This window comes from Lygodium microphyllum, chromosome 6 (genome assembly GCF_053477565.2).
Source record: "Lygodium microphyllum isolate KBCC chromosome 6, Lygodium_microphyllum_v1.1.10, whole genome shotgun sequence".
Classification (NCBI taxonomy): domain Eukaryota; kingdom Viridiplantae; phylum Streptophyta; class Polypodiopsida; order Schizaeales; family Lygodiaceae; genus Lygodium; species Lygodium microphyllum.
Window position 1 is genome coordinate 30,232,842 of NC_141140.1, and position 21,333 is coordinate 30,254,174.

A 21,333-nucleotide genomic window follows, 5' to 3' on the forward strand; every position below is an offset into this window, starting at 1 on the left:
TCCCAATAACATTGGACCAAAATCAAGGATCTCTTTACTGAATAACAAACTTCTCAATTTGGCTTCATAACAGATTGAGAGTTCATCACAAAAACATAGTGAAGTTTGTTGGAGCATGTAGAAAGTCACCAGTATGCTGCATCATCACAAAGTACCTTCCTCTGGGGTCTATAAGGGCTGGAATGAAATTGATATTCGACATGGCCCTTGATATAGCTCGTAGTATGGAGTATCTGCATTCTCAAGGTGTGCTGCATCGGAACTTGAAGTCATAGAATCTGCTCTTGGCAGAGGACCTGACTATGAAGATCACAGATTTTGGGGTAGCTTGTTTTGCGTGAGAGTGGTATTTTTTAAGGAATGATGATATTGAAACTTACCACTGGATGGCACCTGAAATTTTTAGTGATAAGCCTTGTTCCAGGAAAGCAGATGTTTACAGCTTTGGGTTGGTAGTATGGGAGCTTTTGACAAGGCAGGTACCATTTGAAGGCTTATCTCCAATTCAAGCAGCTTTTGCTGTGCTAAACAAGCAGGCAAGACCTCCTTTACCACTCAACTGTCTGAGCCCTTTAGCAAATTTAGTTCATCAATGCTGGGCTATTGATCCCAACAAAAGGCCAGATTTCTCAAAGGTTGTTGTAACATTAGAAGATATGAGAGGTAGCTGTCAATCACAAGTTGATTCAACGTTCTTGCCATGGCCTCTCCCTCCTTTACCTTTTTTAAAAAATCTAGTTAATTGCCTGAGCTCCTGTTTTTATGTAAGACACCCTCTCAACAACACCAACAATGCGCAGCACAACACATCATTTAGAAAAAACATGAGGAGCGCTCAGCCAGATCAGAGACAACTTTGATCACTTTTTGCTGCACCTATACATTCCTTTCTGCCCATCCAAGCAAAGCTAATAGAAGACGGACCAGGATTTTTTTGTGTTGCTATCAATACCCCCCCCATAAGAGCTATTCTCTTGTGATCGGTTAAACCTTACAGCCTGTAATTTTTGGAGCTTTTTCTTTCTGCACCTGGTAGATTATAATTATCTCGCGCTTGTTCTCTACATCTCTTGATATGTCGTTTGCTTTTGCTAATTTGAACACACTATACAGTCTTTTTCAGACTGTGCCATTCCCCTCTTTTATCTCTCTCACTTTCTCTGCTTTTGTCCTCTTTTCCAACCCTTTCTTAAAGCATCAGCATGCAATCCCTCACCAATTCCTAAAGCCATAATTTGGCTTGATTGTTTCCCATAAATAGGGGTTTCATCTGACTCCACAAGGAGGCCACATGCTTGAAGAGTAGGAACAATCATTAACTCCAATTGAACTGGCCAAACCCCTTCCTCTTGCATTTGCCTCTACAATTTTAAAGCATTGTTACATTTACCCTGCTCAACATATGCTGAGAGCAATGCTGTCCATGACACCTCATCACGACTAGTCCACTCTACAAACACATGTTCTGCTTCTGGTAGGCTTCCACATCATCAAAATGTAATATACGACCAATATCCAGAGAATTTGCTCTTCAACCTCCATTTGCTTGTAAAACTGCAAGGCCATGGTGATGCAACTCTTTGAAAGTAGCCTCTGCTTTTGCAAATAAACAACACATGGCATACATACCAACCGATGCACTGCCATCAATAGTATCCTTTTTTAGCCCCTCTTTACTATATTACCACGCAAAATAAAGATACAAACATAGCAACTAAGTATGTACAAAGTATCAAATCCCACACACACAAGTTTTGGGTAGATTTCACATCTCGGATGCGCAGCAATACGACATCCACCCCCTCTAATCCTGTGCATCCTCCGGATGGGCCAACTACCCATGATCATTATCATCAAGTTCCACAAACAGATCAATCTCTTCATTGTGCATTTCCGGTATATCAACAAGATAATCAGTCATATCATCTGTCTCTTCTATTGAAGTTTCTTCTTGTTGCTCTTCTCTTGCAAATTCTTCCATTGCATAATGCTCATCATCTCTTTTCTTGAAAATCTTGATTCTTTTTCCTACAATAGGCACTCTAAGCACTGTCCCATCCAATTCTGTCAGCTCATATGTTGCATTATCAAAGACATGTCTGACTATGTACGGCCCAAACCATCTTTTCACCATCTTCCAAAGTGCAGTATACTGATTTTCAAGGCTGCTATCAAAGACTAATACCTAGTCTCCCTCTTCTATTGCTCTAGGCCGCAAGCGATGCCTGCTGTCAAACCTGTTCTTATTTCTTAGTCTAGCAACCTTCAACCTGTCAATAGCTAGTTGAATATCCTCTGGTCTTCTCTCCAACTGCCGAATCCGAAGCGCTAAGAGCTCCTGTCTCGTCAAATCCTCCTGCCAAGGTAAAACTGACCAAGTCAAAGCACAAGTCTCAGTCGGCATAACTGGTTTCTGACCATACATCAACTCTTCGGGCATATATCCTGTGGTAACACTATGAGTCGTACGATCAGCCCACAAAGTAAATGGTAGAAGTCTTGGCCATTCTCCAATCCGTCCTCTACATGCTTTAGCTAATGCTTTCACTATCGGTGGATGTCCTCTTTCACTCTTCCCATTTCCCTCTGGATTGTATGCTGTGGTTAGAGCCAACTTGATTCCTAGTTGAGAGAAAAACTCCCTAGCTTCATCTGCATCCAATTCACCGCAATCCGTAGTGATCTTACCCACATAGCCATACCTGCAGAAAATTTCTTCCAATAAGAACTTACACACTGCACTAGTGGTCTTCGTTCTCAAAGGTCTGCCCTCAACATGATTGGTAAGATCCTGTCTAGCCAAAACAATATACCTCATCTGCCCCATAGACCCATAGGCATAGTAACCAAGTCAACTACCCACTTATAATGAATGCATAGCGGATAGGTCAGATGAAGCTCATCTCGATGATGCACTACCGAATACATCTGGCAGTCTCTACAAGTCTCTACAAAGTGAGAAACATCTCTATACATGCCTTTCCACCAATATTTCTCCTTGATTTTCCCATAAGTAGCCCACACTCCTCTATGACTAGCCCAAGGACTCTCATGAAACTCCCTCATCACCAGTAACTGTGTCACTCTATTGCAGACAACCCGCAAAGGTAATCCACCTCTTTTCTTCGAATGCTTCCAAAAAAATCCGTCCTTGAGAAAATAACCATAGGCTTTTCTTCTGATCTTCTTGAACTCTTCATCTGTCCATTCATCTCTTTTGTTTAGTGTACTAAGGTACTTGCCAATCTGCAACCAATCTCCAACATAGAGTTCTTCTATGAAAGCCACAATATCATAGACATGGCAAACATGATCAACCATAGCGGCTGAAATTTTTGCATCATCCTCTTCTGCAAGTAGTGTCTCCTCATCATCATATCTGGCTCTAGACATCATATCTGCCACCACTGGATTATCCTTCCCTGCTATGTGTTTAAATTCTGGATTTAATGACTTGATGTATGCAATCCATCTCAGCATAGCTATATCCGGAGTAGAGTAACTCATAATCATACCTATCAATGGCAAGCAATCTATCTCTACCACAAATAAAGCTCCAATAAAGTGCTCCTTGTCACATTTGAGAGCCGTAACAATCCACAGTAACTCCCTCTTGATTTGCGGATATCTCCTCTGTCTCTCGTTTAGGACTTTCGCCCCAAACCGAATAGCATACCTGTTTCCATCTGCATCATCTTGACCCACAGCCCAACCTATGCCAATTGGACTAGTGTCAACTGTCAATACAATAGATCTACCGCAATTGTAATTCACTTTCCTGAGAGTAGGAGCAATCTGCAATAACTTCTTCAATTTCCGCATGGCTCTAGTGTGGCTCTAATCCCAATAAAATTTCTGCCCCTTTCGAAGCAGTTGATATAAACAATCTACTATGTGTGCAAAATGGGGTATCCAAATCATATAAAACGCACAAGCTCCAATGAATCTCCGCACCTCTGAAGTGGTAGAACAATACTGTGTAATCTTGCCTATAGCATCCACCTTCTCAGGTGAGGGTTTCCTACCATAATATCCACACATATGTCCAACAATGACAACCTCATTTACTCCAAAAATAAATTTTTGCCTTGATAATGTCAAGTTCACTTCTTCTAACCTGGCCAAAATCTTCTCACAAGCTGAAATATGATCAGCCACAAAGTATCTGCATCCTTGCTCATTTAGAGTCTCATTCTTCTCTTCTTCTGCACACCCCTTAATGGGCACATCATCCAAGAAAGGCATGGTAAGCTGAGGTATGTAATCACGAAGAACCTTATGCATGGCATTCATCATATGCGCAACAGAATTAGTGGCACCTTGAGGCAAGGTACACATCCTGACAAGCCCAATAGGAGTTCTCATAGTGGTTATGTCCCTACTTTCCAAAGCCAGCTGAAACTGATCATATCCCGAATACAAATCACCTAAAGAATAGATGGCACGTCAAGCAAATGCTTATGCAAACTCATCCACAACTGGACCTATACCAACATTCCTGATAGTAACTCTATTTACTGGCTGCGTGTCCTGTATAAATCAGAGAGTACCATTCTTCTTTGGAACTGTAAACCACCTATTTGAGTATGGTGTAGATGAAGGCTCTAGGATTCCCATCCTGATTTTCTCATTCAACAAATCAATCAGCTTTGACAGGTGTACCTTAGGCACTGGAATAGGTCGGAGGTTCCATGGAATATGAGGAATAGTAAAGATCACCATAGGAGCAACAATATCCGGATTCACATATCCAATCTCATGCGGGAAAAAAGCAAACCCCCTTCCATGTCGCTCAAGCATCTCCTGAAAGCATTGCTTCTCTGTGGGTAGCAAGAAATCACCATTTCCAATTTTTAATTCAGCAAGAGTCTCTGCTGAAAATTTATGGCCTATATGCTCTGGATTCCTCAAAATTGGCTATTTGGCAGCCCTCTCAATTTGTTGATCACTGTTAGGTGGAAGCGGTACAGCTATCGGCTTCACCTTCTTATTCACAGTCTTGTATTTCGTGTCAACCCTGGCTTCATTATGATCCTTTGCATTACTCAAATCTTACTTTAAATCAGCAATTTTGCACTCTAGTGGCGGCTGAATATTCTCAACCCTCTGCTCTATGGACTGCATAGGAATAGCCCTAAACTCTAGATGCTGAAATATTTCAGCAATAAACTCTGTTGGCTGAAAGTTTTCAGCCCTCTGTGTCTCTGTAAGCTAATCATAATTAGCCGCAAACTCTATTTGCTGAATTTCTTCAGCACTAAATACTTTTTGCTGAGTCACCTCAGCCTCTGACTCTATCTGTGACACAAAATCAGCAATTTCATGAAACATGTCCAGGGATTGCACTAATACAGTACTGTGACAGCTCTGCATATCAGTTTTCAGCATATTTTCCATCTTTGTCATCGTATCCGCACAAATCATACTATCATACATCCCATCTATATGCTCATCATCCTCTAAAATACATGTTTTTTTCAAAGTGTTCTCCTTCCTGCATATGTACTGCCTGGCAGCTCTAGGTAACTTAGAAGTCTTCTGATAGCTCATCGAACTGTTTGCTGAAATCCCAACAAAACTGGAGGAGAAAACACTACTGCCAGGAGGCGAGAACTCCAATCTCCTCTGCTCTGTACCACCGTCGTCTCGTGAAACGGCGGTACCTAATGAAAACCCGAATCCCTCACAGTGGGCAAAGGTGCATCTCTAATAGTATCCCTATTTCTAACATGGTTCACACACACAGTCAATAAACTGAACTACTCTCATGCCATCTTTACTGCGAATTCGTGCATAAGCAGATCCATCATCCATTACTTTTGTTTCCATGCGCATCTCTATGATAAATGGCTGTCCAAGAATTATGGGATATGAGTATGAATCCTGCACAAAGAAATGGAAATCCTCCTCTACATCTCCAATAGAAACCCTGACACTGGGACAGGCAACATACAAATCACCTGCAGTGTTGTTGGCGGCTCTCATACGCCACCCATGCTCTACATCCATAGGCCATCTATTACTTTCATAAACTCCACGAACTATGAGATTTATCTCTGAACCATGATCCACCAAAGCAACATAAGACACCTGTTTCTCTCCAATTTTTACCATCGTTTCTCTAGTTGCCCTAGCCCAATGACTCCGCGAAAAGTGACTACGTGGTATCAAGACAGGCTCATCGGTTTCAGCATAATGCATTGCTGAACCCTCTTCTCAATCTGTGGAAAAACAGAAGCATTCTCAACCATAACCTCATCCAACTCCCCAATCAAAACTCTTTGTGAATCAGTAGTAGGCAATGCATATCTTTTCCTCTTCAGGACCTCTTGGAACTGACCTTGAAACTCTCTTTTCGAGATGCCCAAAACCTCAGAAATAGTAAAAGTCACCTCACTGCCAAGTATCTTGTCATTAAAGATTTTCTTCATGTCCATAGATGTCTCAATATCGGACATCAATCTAAACCTTGGCTGCTTTCTCTCTCTAGGCTCTTGCCTCTTTTCTTTCTTTTGAGCATCTTCCATCTGTCGTTTTGGCCTTGGTCTCAAAGACAGTCGTGCAGTAGGTGGAGTAACAAACTCACCCCCTCTAGTCTTTCTAGCTGCACTTGGATTTTCTTCATCCCTCTTACGCTTCTCCTCAACAAGTATATCTGCTCCTTGAGACTTAGCCAAGTAGGCATAAATAGTGTACCTGTCAACAGGCGAATCCCAACCTATCTCAGATCTCATGCTAGAGCTTGCACTAGTCAAAACAGTTTGCTGAATTTTTCCCTTGTTTGCTGTCTCCATAGCATAAGTTCATAATGTTGACTGATTCTCTGATCCTTTCTCAATCTGGACTCCATATGCAGAAGCATCTCCTCTAGCTATCACATAAGAAGTACGCGCAGCCACTTCATCCAGTAACTTCTTCATTCCACCTTTCCCAAAGTTGGTAGCAAGCGGAGCTCCTGTTTCAGTCAACCAAATCTTACCATCTTGTCCCCAAAATACCAAATTCTTCCTCCTTGCATCCTGAAAATATTCACAATCCCTGCAATGCTGATGATCCGTACTATCATACCAAATACATCTTCGATCTCTCCTAGGTGCACTAGGAGCACTCCTAGGTGCAGTAGGAGCACTAGAAGAAATAGTAGGCGTAGTCAAAGCAAACTGCTCTTTCAATTTTCCCACCAATTTTGCTTTAATTAACTCCAGTTTCAAATCCGTTATGCCTTTGATTATGTCATCAAGAGAGGTAGGCACCGACGGAGTGGATGGTTTTGGAGCAGAAGGTGCTGGCATCGGTCGTGGAACAGGAGGAGTAGAAACAGTAGGCACTGGCATAGGCCAAGAAACTGGCTGAGGAGGAGAAGAAATAACAGGGATAGAAGTAGGCATAGGAGTAGAAGACGATGTTCGCGTCATAGAACCATTCTGTAGGTGGGTCTTCCATATCCTCCTCTTGGTCAAAGTCGAGACTGCATCCTGGGCATCTTGCCAATCCGTTTTAAGTCCCATAGGCTTCGTGCGATCCTCAAGAAGCTCTCCCAATTCTTCCTGAAGAGCAGGATCTGCAGCTTGCAAGAAAAGCTCAACTTTCTCAACATCCAATGCTCTTTGTTCCATGGCATCAAGCTGACTATACCTCTCTTCAAATTCTCGAATCAACTCTTAAGCAGCTAGACCTTTGTTTGGCATGTAGACCCACTCTCGGAATGACCGACGTGTAGCCATATCAAAGTCCGTGGATATCTCCTCTGTCTCTCGTTTAGGACTTTCGCCCCAAACCGAATAGCATACCTGTTTCCATCTGCATCATCTTGACCCACAGCCCAACCTATGCCAATTGGACTAGTGTCAACTGTCAATACAATAGATCTACCGCAATTGTAATCCGCTTTCCTGAGAGTAGGAGCAATCTGCAATAACTTCTTCAATTTCCGCATGGCTCTAGTGTGGCTCTAATCCCAATAAAATTTCTGCCCCTTTCGAAGCAGTTGATATAAACAATCTACTATGTGTGCAAAATGGGGTATCCAAATCATATAAAACGCACAAGCTCCAATGAATCTCCGCACCTCTGAAGTGGTAGAACAATACTCCGTAATCTTGCCTATAGCATCCACCTTCTCAGGTGAGGGTTTCCTACCATAATATCCACACATATGTCCAACAATGACAACCTCATTTACTCCAAAAATAAATTTTTGCCTTGATAATGTCAAGTTCACTTCTTCTAACCTGGCCAAAATCTTCTCACAAGCTGAAATATGATCAGCCACAAAGTATCTGCATCCTTGCTCATTTAGACTCTCATTCTTCTCTTCTTCTGCACACCCCTTAATGGGCACATCATCCAAGAAAGGCATGGTAAGCTGAGGTATGTAATCACGAAGAACCTTATGCATGGCATTCATCATATGCGCAACAGAATTAGTGGCACCTTGAGGCAAGATACACATCCTGACAAGCCCAATAGGAGTTCTCATAGTGGTTATGTCCCTACTTTCCAAAGCCAGCTGAAACTGATCATATCCCGAATACAAATCACCTAAAGAATAGATGGCACGTCAAGCAAATGCTTATGCAGACTCATCCACAACTGGACCTATACCAACATTCCTGATAGTAACTCTATTTACTAGCTGCGTGTTCTGTATAAATCAAAGAGTACCATTCTTCTTTGGAACTGTAAACCACCTATTTGAGTATGGTGTAGATGAAGGCTCTAGGATTCCCATCCTGATTTTCTCATTCAACAAATCAATCAGCTTTGACAGGTGTGCCTTAGGCACTGGAATAGGTCGGAGGTTCCATGGAATATGAGGAATAGTAAAGATCACCATAGGAGCAACAATATCCGGATTCACACATCCAATCTCATGCGGGAAAAAAGCAAACCCCCTTCCATGTCGCTCAAGCATCTCCTGAAAGCATTGCTTCTCTGTGGGTAGCAAGAAATCACCATTTCCAATTTTTAATTCAGCAAGAGTCTCTGCTGAAAATTTATGGCCTATATGCTCTGGATTCCTCAAAATTGGCTATTTGGCAGCCCTCTCTATTTGTTGATCATTGTTAGGTGGAAGCGGTACAGCTATCGGCTTCACCTTCTTATTCACAGTCTTGTATTTCGTGTCAACCCTGGCTTCATTATGATCCTTTGCGTTACTCAAATCTTACTTTAAATCAGCAATTTTGCACTCTAGTGGCGGCTGAATATTCTCAACCCTCTGCTCTATGGACTGCATAGGAATAGCCCTAAACTCTAGATGCTGAAATATTTCAGCAATAAACTCTGTTGGCTGAAAGTTTTCAGCCCTCTGTGTCTCTGTAAGCTAATCATAATTAGCCGCAAACTCTATTTGCTGAATTTCTTCAGCACTAAATACTTTTTGCTGAGTCACCTCAGCCTCTGACTCTATCTGTGACACAAAATCTGCAATTTCATGAAACATGTCCAGGGATTGCACCAATACATTACTGTGACAGCTCTGCATATTAGTTTTCAGCATATTTTCCATCTTTGTCATCGTATCCGCACAAATCATACTATCATATATCCCATCTATATGCTCATCATCCTCTAAAATACCTGTTTTTTTCAAATTGTTATCCTTCCTGCATATGTACTGCCTGGCAGCTCTAGGCAATTAGAAGTCTTCTGATAGCTCATCGAACTGTTTGCTGAAATCCCAACAAAACTGGAGGAGAAAACACTACTGCCAGGAGGCGAGAACTCCAATCTCCTCTGCTCTGTACCACCGTCGTCTCGTGAGACGGCGGTACCTAATGAAAACCCGAATCCCTCACAGTGGGCAAAGGTGCATCTCTAATAGTATCCCTATTTCTAACATGGTTCACACACACAGTCAATAAACTGAACTACTCTCATGCCATCTTTACTGCAAATTCGTGCATAAGCAGATCCATCATCCATTACTTTTGTTTCCATGCGCATCTCTATGATAAATGGCTGTCCAAGAATTATGGGATATGAGCATGAATCCTGCACAAAGAAATGGAAATCCTCCTCTACATCTCCAATAGAAACCCTGACACTGGGACATGCAGCATACAAATCACCTGCAGTGTTGTTGGCGGCTCTCATACGCCACCCATGGTCTACATCCAAAGGCCATCTGTTACTTTCATAAACTCCACGAACTATGAGATTTATCTCTGAAACATGATCCACCAAAGCAACATAAGACACCTGTTTCTCTCCAATTTTTACCATCGTTTCTCTAGTTGCCCTAGCCCAATGACTCCGCGAAAAGTGACTATGCGGTATCAAGACAGGCTCATCAGTTTCAGCATAATGCATTGCTGAACCCTCTTCTCAATCTGTGGAAAAACAGAAGCATTCTCAACCATAACCTCATCCAACTCCCCAATCAAAACTCTTTGTGAATCAATAGTAGGCAATGCATATCTTTTCCTCTTCAGGACCTCTTGGAACTGACCTTGAAACTCTCTTTTCGAGATGCCCAAAACCTCAGAAATAGTAAAAGTCACCTCACTGCCAAGTATCTTGTCATTAAAGATTTTCTTCATGTCCATAAATGTCTCAATATCGGACATCAATCTAAACCCTGGCTGCTTTCTCTCTCTAGGCTCTTGCCTCTTTTCTTTCTTTTGAGCATCTTCCATCTGTCGTTTTGGCCTTGGTCTCAAAGACAGTCGTGCAGTAGGTGGAGTAACAAACTCACCCCCTCTAGTCTTTTTAGTTGCACTTGGATTTTCTTCATCCCTCTTACGCTTCTCCTCAACAAGTATATCTGCTCCTTGAGACTTAGCCAAGTAGGCATAAATAGTGTACCTGTCAACAAGCGAATCCCAACCTGTCTCAGATCTCATGCTAGAGGTTGCACTAGTCAAAATAGTTTGCTGAATTTTTCCCTTGTTTGTTGTCTCCATAGCATAAGTTCATAATGTTGACTGATTCTCTGATCCTTTCTCAATCTGGACTCCATATGCAGAAGCATCTCCTCTAGCTGTCACATAAGAAGTACGCGCAGCCACTTCATCCAGTAACTTCTTCATTCTGCCTTTCCCAAAGTTGGTAGCAAGCGGAGCTCCTGTTTCAGTCAGCCAAATCTTACCATCTTGTCCCCAAAATACCAAATTCTTCCTCCTTGCATCCTGAAAATATTCACAATCCCTGCAATGCTGATGATCCGTACTATCACACCAAATACATCTTCGATCTCTCCTAGGTGCACTAGGAGCACTCCTAGGTGCAATAGGAGCACTAGAAGAAATAGTAGGCGGAGTCGAAGCAAACTGCTCTTTCAAATTTTCCACCAATTCTTCTTTAACTGACTCCAGTGTCAAATCCGTTATGCCTTTGATTATATCATCAAGAGAGGAAGGCACCGATGGAGTGGATGGTTTTGGAGCAGAAGGAGCCGGCATCGGTCTTAGAGCAGGAGGAATAGGAGGAGTAGAAATAGTAGACATTGGCATAGGCCAAGAAACTGGCTGAGAAAGAGAAGAAATAACAGGGATAGAAGCAGGCATAGGAGCAGAAGACGGCGTCGGTGTTATAGATCCATTCTGTAGACGGGTCTTCCATATCCTCCTCTTGGTCAAAGTCGAGACTGCATCCTGGGCATCTTGCCAATCCGTTTTAAGACCCATAGGCTTCGTGCGATCTTCAAGAAGCTCTCCTAATTCTTCCTGAAGAGCAAGATCTGCAGCTTGCAAGAAAAGCTCAACTTTCTCAACATCCAATGCTCTTTGTTCAATGGCATCAAGCTGACTATACCTCTCTTCGAATTCTCGTATCAACTCTGAAGTAGCTAGACCTTTGTTTGGCATGTAGACCCACTCTCGGAATGACCGCCGTGTAGCCATCTCAAAGTCCTCAAGGAAATACTCTTCTTCCAGGGCCTTCTTAAAATCTTGCCAATGCGAATTTTGAATAAAAAGATCAGTCACTTTTTCCCTCAAGACGGGTGTGACAAGACGAAGGAAATACTTACTCATAATTCTAGCTGGTACTCCAAAAAATCCCATCTTGATCTCATACGTCTTCAAGTAAGCTGAAACATTATGGCCATCAAATAGCTTCTTCTCATTCTCAACTGCTTCAATCGCCTTAGTCGCGCTGATTGCATTCTCCTGCTCCGAATATAGTTGCCTTTGCTGAGACAAATGTTGTTGATGCAATTGCTGTTGCTACTACATATACAATTGTGTCTGCTGATTTTTAAGCTGCATATACATAGACATATTTTACAAAATCTTCTTTAGATCATCTGTTGAAGTACTTGAAGCAGCAATCAATGATGGAGTTGCAGTAGAGGACAAAGCTAGAATTGTAGAAGAGGCTAAAATGGATCCTGAAGTATCTCCCATCCTGAAATTTATGTGACGCTTTCACGTCAGGTTCACCAAAGATGTCGAAGGGTTTTCGAAAGCAAAGTCGCAACCACAGAGGTCCTTGAGAAATTCCAAGATAGAAGATCAATCAAGCAAATAAGCAAGATGAGAAAATGATGTCAAGTCTATGTTTTTATTTCTACCAATAAAACTAAAGATGAATAGAAAGCCAAATCAGCTTACAGTGGCGACCTCCACAACATTCATATTTACATTCCAACAACTCTTCAAAAGACTGATGAGACAAACAGGTTTCTAGCTTAGCAACTCCCTCTTTTACATCGGAGAAGCTGAACTCTGTTATAACAGCATGTTCTTTTGATTCAGACAGGTAATTATTGTCTATGTTCACATCCACAGCCTTTGAGAATCCTGAATCCAATTTAAGACAACAATTTTGTATGTCTCAGCCCTCAGAATAGCTACAGCAGCAATAAAGGACAAGTACGGAGGATCCTCAGAGGTGTATACAAGAGGTTTAGGAAACAGTTTTGGTACATATCAAAATAATGTCCAGTATTGTAAAGGATTCATACAAAATCCAATAACATTGGACCAAAATCAAGGATCTCTTTACTGAATAACAAACTTCTCAATTTGGCATCATAACAGATCGAGAGTTCATCACAGAAACATAGTGAAGTTTGTTGGAGCATGTAGAAAGTCACCAGTATGCTGCATCATCACAGAGTAGCTTCCTCTGGGGTCTATAAGGGCTGGAATGAAATTGGTATTCGACATGGCCCTTGATATAGCTCGTAGTATGGAGTATCTGCATTCTCAAGGTGTGTTGCATCAGAACTTGAAGTCACAGAATCTGCTCTTGGGAGAGGACCTGACTGTGAAGATCACAAATTTTGGGGTAGCTTGTTTTGCATCAGAGTGGTATTGTTTAAGGAATGACGATATTGGAACTTACCACTGGATGGCACCTGAAATGTTCAGTGATAAGCCTTGTTCCAGGAAAGCAAATGTTTATAGCTTTGGGTTGGTAGTATGGGAGCTTTTGACAGGGCAGGTACCATTTGAAGGCTTATCTCCAATTCAAGCAGCTTTTGCTGTGCTAAACAAGCAGGCAAGACCTCCTTTACCACTCAATTGTCCGAGCCCTTTAGCAAATTTAGTTCATCAATGCTGGGCTATTGATCCCAACAAAAGGCCATATTTCTCAAAGGTTGTTGTAACATTAGAAGATATAAGAGGTAGCTGTCAATCACAAGTTGATTCGATGTTCCTACCATGGCCTCTCCCTCCTTCACCTTTTTTAGAAACTCTAGTTAATTGCCTGAGCTCCTGTTTTTATGTCAGACACCCTCTCAGCAACACCAACAATGCGCAACACAACACATCATTTAGAAAAAACATGAGGAGTGCTCAGCCAGATCAGAGACAACTTCGATCACTTTCTGCTGCACCTGTACATTCCTTTCTACCCATCCAAGAAAAGCTAACAGAAGACAGACCAGGATTTTTTTGTGTTGCTATCAATATCCCCCCCCATAAGAGCTGTTCTCTCGTGACCGGTTAAACCTTATAGCCCGTAATTTTTGGAGCTTTTTCTTTCTGCACCTGGTAGATTATAATTATCTTGCGCTTGTTCTCTACATCTCTTGATATGTCGTTTGCTTTTGCTAATTTGAACACACTATACAGTCTTTTTCAGACTGTGCCATTCCCCTCTTTTATCTCTCTCACTTTCTCTGTTTTTGTCCTCTTTTCCAACCCTTTCTTAAAGCATCAACATGCAATCCCTCACCAATTCCTAAAGCCATAATTTGGCTTGATTGTTTCCCATAAATAGGGGTTTCATCTGACTCCACAAGGAGGCCACATGCTTGAAGAGTAGGAACAATCATTAACTCCAGCTGAACTGGCCAAACCCCTTCCTCTTGCATTTGCCTCTACAATTTTAAAGCATTGTTACATTTACCGTGCTCAACATATGCTGAGAGCAATGCTGTCCATGACACCTCATCACGACCAGTCCACTCTACAAGCACATGTTCTGCTTCTGGTAGGCTTCCACAACATCAGAATGTAATATACGACCAATATCCAGAGAATTTGCTCTTCAACATCCATTTTCTTGTAAAATTGCAAGGCCATGGTGATGCAACTCTTTGAAAGTAGCCTTTGCTTCTGCAAATAAACCACACATGGCATACATACCAACCGATGCACTGCCAACAACAGTATCCTTTTTTAGCCCCTCTTTACTATATTACCACGCAGAATAAAGATGCAAACATAACAACTAAGTATGTACAAAGTATCAAATCCCACACACACAAGTTTTGGGTAGATTTCACATCTCGGATGCGCAGCAATACGACAGTGTGGCGGAGGAGGCAACTCGATCGAGCATGGAAGTAATCTCACTACACTCGTAAGTAGTTTTATGGATTTAAATAAGTAGATTGAATTAGTGTAAGTGGTTTCTTTTGATTTGGATGCATTTAGGTAAGAAAAAAACAAGGAAAACAAAGAAATACAAAGTAGGGTTCTTACTATAATAGGAGGCCCAAAATAGGGGAAAAATAGGGAAATGAGAGCTCCAAGGCATTAGGACAACAAAGAGAGAGAAGGGGGAAGTAACATAGGAAGAGAGAAAGGGTTTGAGAAGCTAAGAGAGCACAGAGAGATCATTTGTGTGCATTTCAATTAGGAGAGACCTTGATAGAGAGAGAGAGAGAGCTACAGGGCAGGAGTATAGATTCATTCATTGATTCACATTCCCGCATCCCTAAGCCCTACAAGTATGCTTTGAGTGTCAACTGATGCTTGTTGATCCTAGTCAGGACCCTGATTGCAATGTTAGGATAGGAACCATGAGTATTTAAGTGATTTTTCATCATTTTGGACCCCCAGCCACTGTACTCGAATAAATTCCACAGTCATCTGAGTCTCGGTACCACTCGAACAATCTGAGTTACAAGTCCACTCGAACAACCACAAAACCATCCGAGTTTGAGTCTTGGACTCCAATCCTATATCTAATTCAGTCTCTCAGATGGCCATTCACTCAGACTCGAACAATCGAGCACGATTCCACTCGGACTCCAATAGTTGAGACTCGGACAAGATCACTCATACTCAAAAAATTGAGTGCCTTGCTACTCAGACTCAGACATCCGGACTCGGACAGCCCAAACAGACAATCCATAATCCAACGTCCATTTCTGGGAATCAAATGAAAAACCTGCAAATCAAATAGGAAAATCAAACATCAAATTCTAACAAACTTTGACCTCACTAGACCCTGAAGAGGCCAAGCCCTAGTTGTAGGACACCTCAATAAATCCCAAGTGAGTGAATGGGGCGATAGAGCTAATTGACTCGAGAGTTGAGATGCGATAGTCTAGGAGCAACTCTGGTCACTAACCATACTCCAATAGAGATCCGGATGGACAATCTGAACCTCTTATCCTTCAAACCACACTTCAAGCATATAGCAAGGACCTAGAGTAGATGAGTGCAAGCGGTTGCCACCTACATAGAACAACTAGCACTATTCAAATCCATTAAAGGGAGTGTGATCTGCATTGATTGCGATTCAATTCACATAGTTTATCACATAAACACTTAGAGTACACCAAAAAAGCTGAAAGCCTGATTTCTCACTGTGCACATTGAGGAGCACCCCACTAGCATCTGAGTGCATGTAACATTGAGGATTGTTTTGAATAACAAGGGATTCACACAAGATAAGATAAGCTGAACGAACCCACTAGTAGGAGGAGACCCCCAAACATTAAATAGTGGCCACGGATTCCAATCACCAAATACTAAGAGACTCGAATCGCCAACTGACTTAGGGAGCAACAATGATAGGTATGATTAGGGATGCATCTCTAACCAGCTTGATCAATTTGGTCGACACCCTAGTTTCTCAAAAAGCTAGCAATATGTCAGGAGCTAATACCAATCTGAAAAATGACAAGCTTGACTTAGGAGAATTCCCACTCAACATCTAGCAAACTGATGACCGGGTGTATGACCGCTGGCAAACCAAAATGGAGCATCACGATAGACCAACCAAGGACATCATAGCCAATCTAGAGGAAGGGAGAAGGTTGGCAAGGAAAGCGTTTCTAACCAGAGCTAGCTGACACCAAGAGCTACCTAACACTAAGTCTTGACATAGAAATGCATAAAGTCCAATATGTCTTAGCACTCGCCAACCAAAATAGGATAGGACTAAACGATGAGAGGGAGAGAGCACTAGAAGTGATCTTATGCTTAGCGAGCTTCTCACCAAGCAACTCTTAGATAACATGACTACAAAACAAAGTGGAGTAGCCCTGACAACTTCCTTGCTAGCAAGACTAGAACTCACCTTGAATTCCAGGAGCTAGACGAAGATACTTGTGGTTGCTAAGCAACATGACAAGTATTAGTCTAACAATGACCCATACAGCTTTGTGAAACAATTTGAGCAAGTATATAGGGCTAAGAGCCTCTCAAACCTTGCTCAATGTGCACAAGCTTTTGGACTTTGCTTAGGAGACAAATGACGAATGTGTTACACTAGTCTAAACAATGCAAATGCAATGACTTCAATAACCTCAAGAGTTGCTTTATCAAGAGATTCTTTGAGACAGGATACTCTGACAACCTCATCCTTAGGTTAATGAACATTAGTTAAAAGGACAAACATGATATCCATGACTATGTTACCGACATGCACAGTATCTTTAAGGGAATTCTAGTCACCGCCACAGAATAACCTAGCAAACGAATGGTCTCCATTGTGTTCATAATGGAGACTGTAAGCTTTAATGTCATGCTTGCTAATGGAATGAAGGTTAAACCATTTGGAGTACTAAAAGACAGGCTACTATAGACATGTTACAAACCATACAGTCCAAAAAGAATTAGAGGAATACTAAGGAAGTCCATATCAAAAAGTGAATAGAGAATCTCATTCTGACCAGGTGAGAAAAGTAGAAACGAAGGCAAGCTCAGAAAAAATGTAGGAGAGCACCAAATATTCTAGCAAGGTGCACCAAATATTCTAGCAAGGAAAGCACAGGGCACAATATAATTCATTATAGAAAGGAGGGCCACTGGCTCCCTTCTATGCAAATTGTAAATATAGAAGTGCAAGAGAAAAAGAACCATGGAAAGAGGAAAGACATGAGGAAAGAAGACCTTGGCTAGGACATGAGGAAAGACATGAGAAAAAGAGGAAAGACATGAGAAAAAGGGGATGAATGCCCAAAAGGATGAGGGCATGTATAAAAGTCAAAAAGTGACTAGAGAAGCTCATTCTTACTGTGTGGCTAAAGTGGCTCTCTTCTTCTCTTCTCCTTTCTTGTGATTGTGCTTGAGTTTAAAAGAGGGAGTGTGAGAGTGTGAGGGAGTCAGTGAGGGTGAGAAACCATGGGGAAGAATCTCTCCATATTCTTTTCTCTTCTTCTCTTCTTTTCTTTTCTCTTCTCTTCTCTTCTCTTGTCTCACACACGGATATGAAGGATGGAGCTTGGAGGTAGAGGATTGAGCTTACTTGAGCTCACATCTCGGATCATGGAGCTACTGGAGTGCTTGAGGGATGAGGCTACTCAATTGGGAATCAAGGTAAGCTCACTATACTCGTAGGATCAAGAGCATGTAAAGCTATGTGAGAGGTGGCCAAAGCATTTGTCTTGAAATGCTTGAAGCAATAAGTGGTCCGTGGATCTTGGTAGTCGAATGAAGGCTCCCACATTTTCATTCCATTATTGGGATCGATGGATTCAAGCTTTCAGTGCTTATATTCTTCTAATCGAGCATTGAAGTAGGGTTTTCCCCGAACCAGTGCTTGAGATAGGTAGGAAACGAGGGAGTTGAAGAGGTATTCGATCTCCTTTGCAAGTAAGTTTTTGTGATTTTTTGGATTTACAAAAGTAGATTGAAGTAGTGTGAGTTATTACTTGTAATTTGAATGCATTTAGATAAGATAAAAATTAGAAAAAACAAAGAAATGCACAATAGGGTGTATTCTATTAATAGCATGTCCAAAACAAGGAACAAACAGGGAAAAGAGAGCTTCAATGCATAGAGAGAAGAAGGGGAGTGGAAGACTGAATAACCAGGTGTAAAATATTACATGGCGCAGTGAACAAAATCTGAGAAAGAGATAGAAAGTACACAACAGATAAGAGGAGAATCAATAAAATTCTTTAACTCCAAACAACTGATACAAAGATGGCTATGTCCACCCGTGCGCTTCCACTGTGTGAAGCTTAGATGGTGATCTAGACAGAAGATAGGTGAAGAGCTTAAGGATAGCTGAAACAACAACTCTGACTCGGTGAAAGATGAGTGATTGATGGTTGTGAAGGGGTTTAGCTTTTATAGCCTGCAAAGGCCGTGAGGTTGGCCTGACCGACCTACCATATAAGCCTCCACTAGTCGGTCAGGGAATATTCCAGGGAATATTCCCTTTACCATCGAGTTGCTACCAGCTTAACCACTCTATCTAACCCAAAGATTAGATCCACAATAGTCACCTTTTTGCCATCCGGTCACATAGACCTCATCTGATATACAAGTCAGGACTCAACCAATGTCCAGGCTCACATTTGGCTTCTCCTCATAATGGGGGCCTTACAACTTTGAGAACTATGGATCATTGGCAGCACCTAATGAGGATGGGGCATTGATCATATCTAACACCAGGGGTTTGAGAGGCCAAGAGGGCAAAGAGAGGGCTCATTTGTGTGCATTCAGTTGAGAGAGAGAGAGCTTGAGAGAAAGAGAGAGCTATAGGGCAGGAGCATAGATTTGTTCATTGATTCACATTCTCGTATCCTTGAGCCCTCCTGGTATGTTCTAGATGTTGTCTAATGCTTGTTGATCAGTGTCACCACCTTGTTGCAGTCATTAGTAAGGTGCGAGTAGGTTTTTTTAGGATTTCTCATCATTTGGCAACTTGCCACTGCACTCAGACGATAACTGCAGGCCTTAGACAGTCGAGTCTTGAGAAACTCGGACATTTGAGTCACTAGTGTCCACTCTGACATCTCAGCTTTAGATGGCCACATTTGGACAAGACAACCTGGTCTCGGACAGTCGAGTCTGGTGGGCCTTGGACGGCCACCCTTTGGACACTCAAACAATCAAACACTCAGATTTGGCCCACCCAGTGACATGTCATTTAGAGAGTAGGACTCGACCATTCGACCATTGCGCCTATTTGTATTCAGTTTTCTCCACCTCAGACACGTCTGAGTCTAGGACTCGAATATTGGAAACTTAGAGCACTTAGCCTGAATGTGAAATTAAGTAAAATTGACATCCTCAGACCACCCTAATAAACCTTGGCCCAATCTCAACAAATGTCTAGAAGCCTTACAAACGAGTTGAATGGCTTTCAAATGTAAGAAAGAGAAGAAACAATGACCTAATGACCCAGAAGTGACCACTAGCTAACCATTAGATATCCACCCTTGCTTAGTGTTCCAAATCAGCATGCAGACCCTAATTACACCTTGACCAAATTGACAGACGTAGTAGAGAGCAGCCAACAATCATGGTTAGAACTGGCTAAAACTAAAATGAGGGGAGAGCGAGAGCTACATTATTCATCTAGCATTCGCACCTCACATTGTTTTGATACTTGAAGTGCACTTGAAAGCTGAAAGCTTGGTTTTGCACCATGCATGAAAAAGAGCACCACGCACACATAAGTTGAGGACTGGTTGTAATAAGAAGAAACAAACCAAGTCATAATAAGTGAATATAACCCACTAGTAGGAGATGACCCTCATACTTAGAAGGATTACTAAGAACCTCGATTAGTAGGACCAAAGAGAGAGCCAAGATGTTGAAGGCTAAAGAGTATAGATGGATTGACATCATTGGAGAGACATTGTTGCTGGACTTAATCAGCCTGATCAATAGCATAGTGGAGCAAGAAGCTGCCAACATGTCAAGATTAAGTTTTAGCCGTGAGAACAACTAGCGCGATTAGGAAGAGTTTTCGATCGATATCTAGTAGTTTATTAACTGGTTGCAAATCCTATATAAACCTCAAAGAACCATTCTTCTTTGGAACACTAAACCACCGATTCAAATATGGAGTTGAAGAGGACTCCAAAATCTGCATCCTAATCTTCTCGTTCAAAAGCTCCAACGACTTAGGAAAATATGCTAGAGGTAGTAGAATATGCTTTAAATTCCATGGCACATGAGGTACTGTAAAGATCACCATAGGTGCAACTATGGTCTGATCAACACATCCAATTTCATCTAGCTGAAACACAAAGGCTTTCCCATGCCTTAACAACATCTCTAAGAAACAAGACCTTTCTGTAGGCAAAAAAATGAAAGTATCACCAATTTTCAGTTTTTGTAAAGTTTCAGCTGTAAATTTATGTCCTACTCCATGTGGATCTCATAAACTAGGATGTCAAGAGGCCGCGATCAAAGCTCCATGTAACCATCACATAGACATAAACTACAGCATCTCCTCTATGCCCTCAAGATATCAAAATGGTTAATGGCACATACTATGTCAAAATTTGGATCATGCTTCTTCTTGATCCTTCCTTGCTTGCTCGTAACTAGCGAGTTACGTCCCCACGGAGGCATGGTACAACATACAAAAAAGATTCACTTTCTCCTTGATTGTAGTATCCATTCTTTTTTCTATCCCCATTCCAACCACATCTTCGGTCGGTCTATCATTGTCTTTCAATGGCCATAAAATACTCTTGTTTGAATCCACCATTGATAGTCACTGTAAAATATGCACTAACACCTCATACACCTACCAACCTTTTGTCATGCTATCTTCTGGATAAGCTCATTATCGCACAAAGCCTTTCAGGGTTTTCATGAAGCACTTCAAGAAGAACATCCATCTCGTATAGGCATCATGCGATCGCGATCAGTAGTACAAACTGCCACAAATGAAGAAGCATTATGAACATCAAGTACACTCAAAATTGCAAAATACACAGGTCACTTACAATCC

General features: G+C 41.7%; 2 pseudogenes; both read left to right on the forward strand.

Moving 5' to 3' along the window:
* The first annotated feature begins 200 nt into the window (after window positions 1-200).
* On the forward strand, window positions 201-13,012 carry LOC148034427 (serine/threonine/tyrosine-protein kinase HT1-like; annotated as a pseudogene).
* Window positions 13,013-13,113: 101 nt separating this feature from the next.
* Window positions 13,114-13,741, forward strand: LOC148034428 (serine/threonine/tyrosine-protein kinase HT1 pseudogene; annotated as a pseudogene).
* The last annotated feature ends 7,592 nt before the right edge of the window (window positions 13,742-21,333 follow it).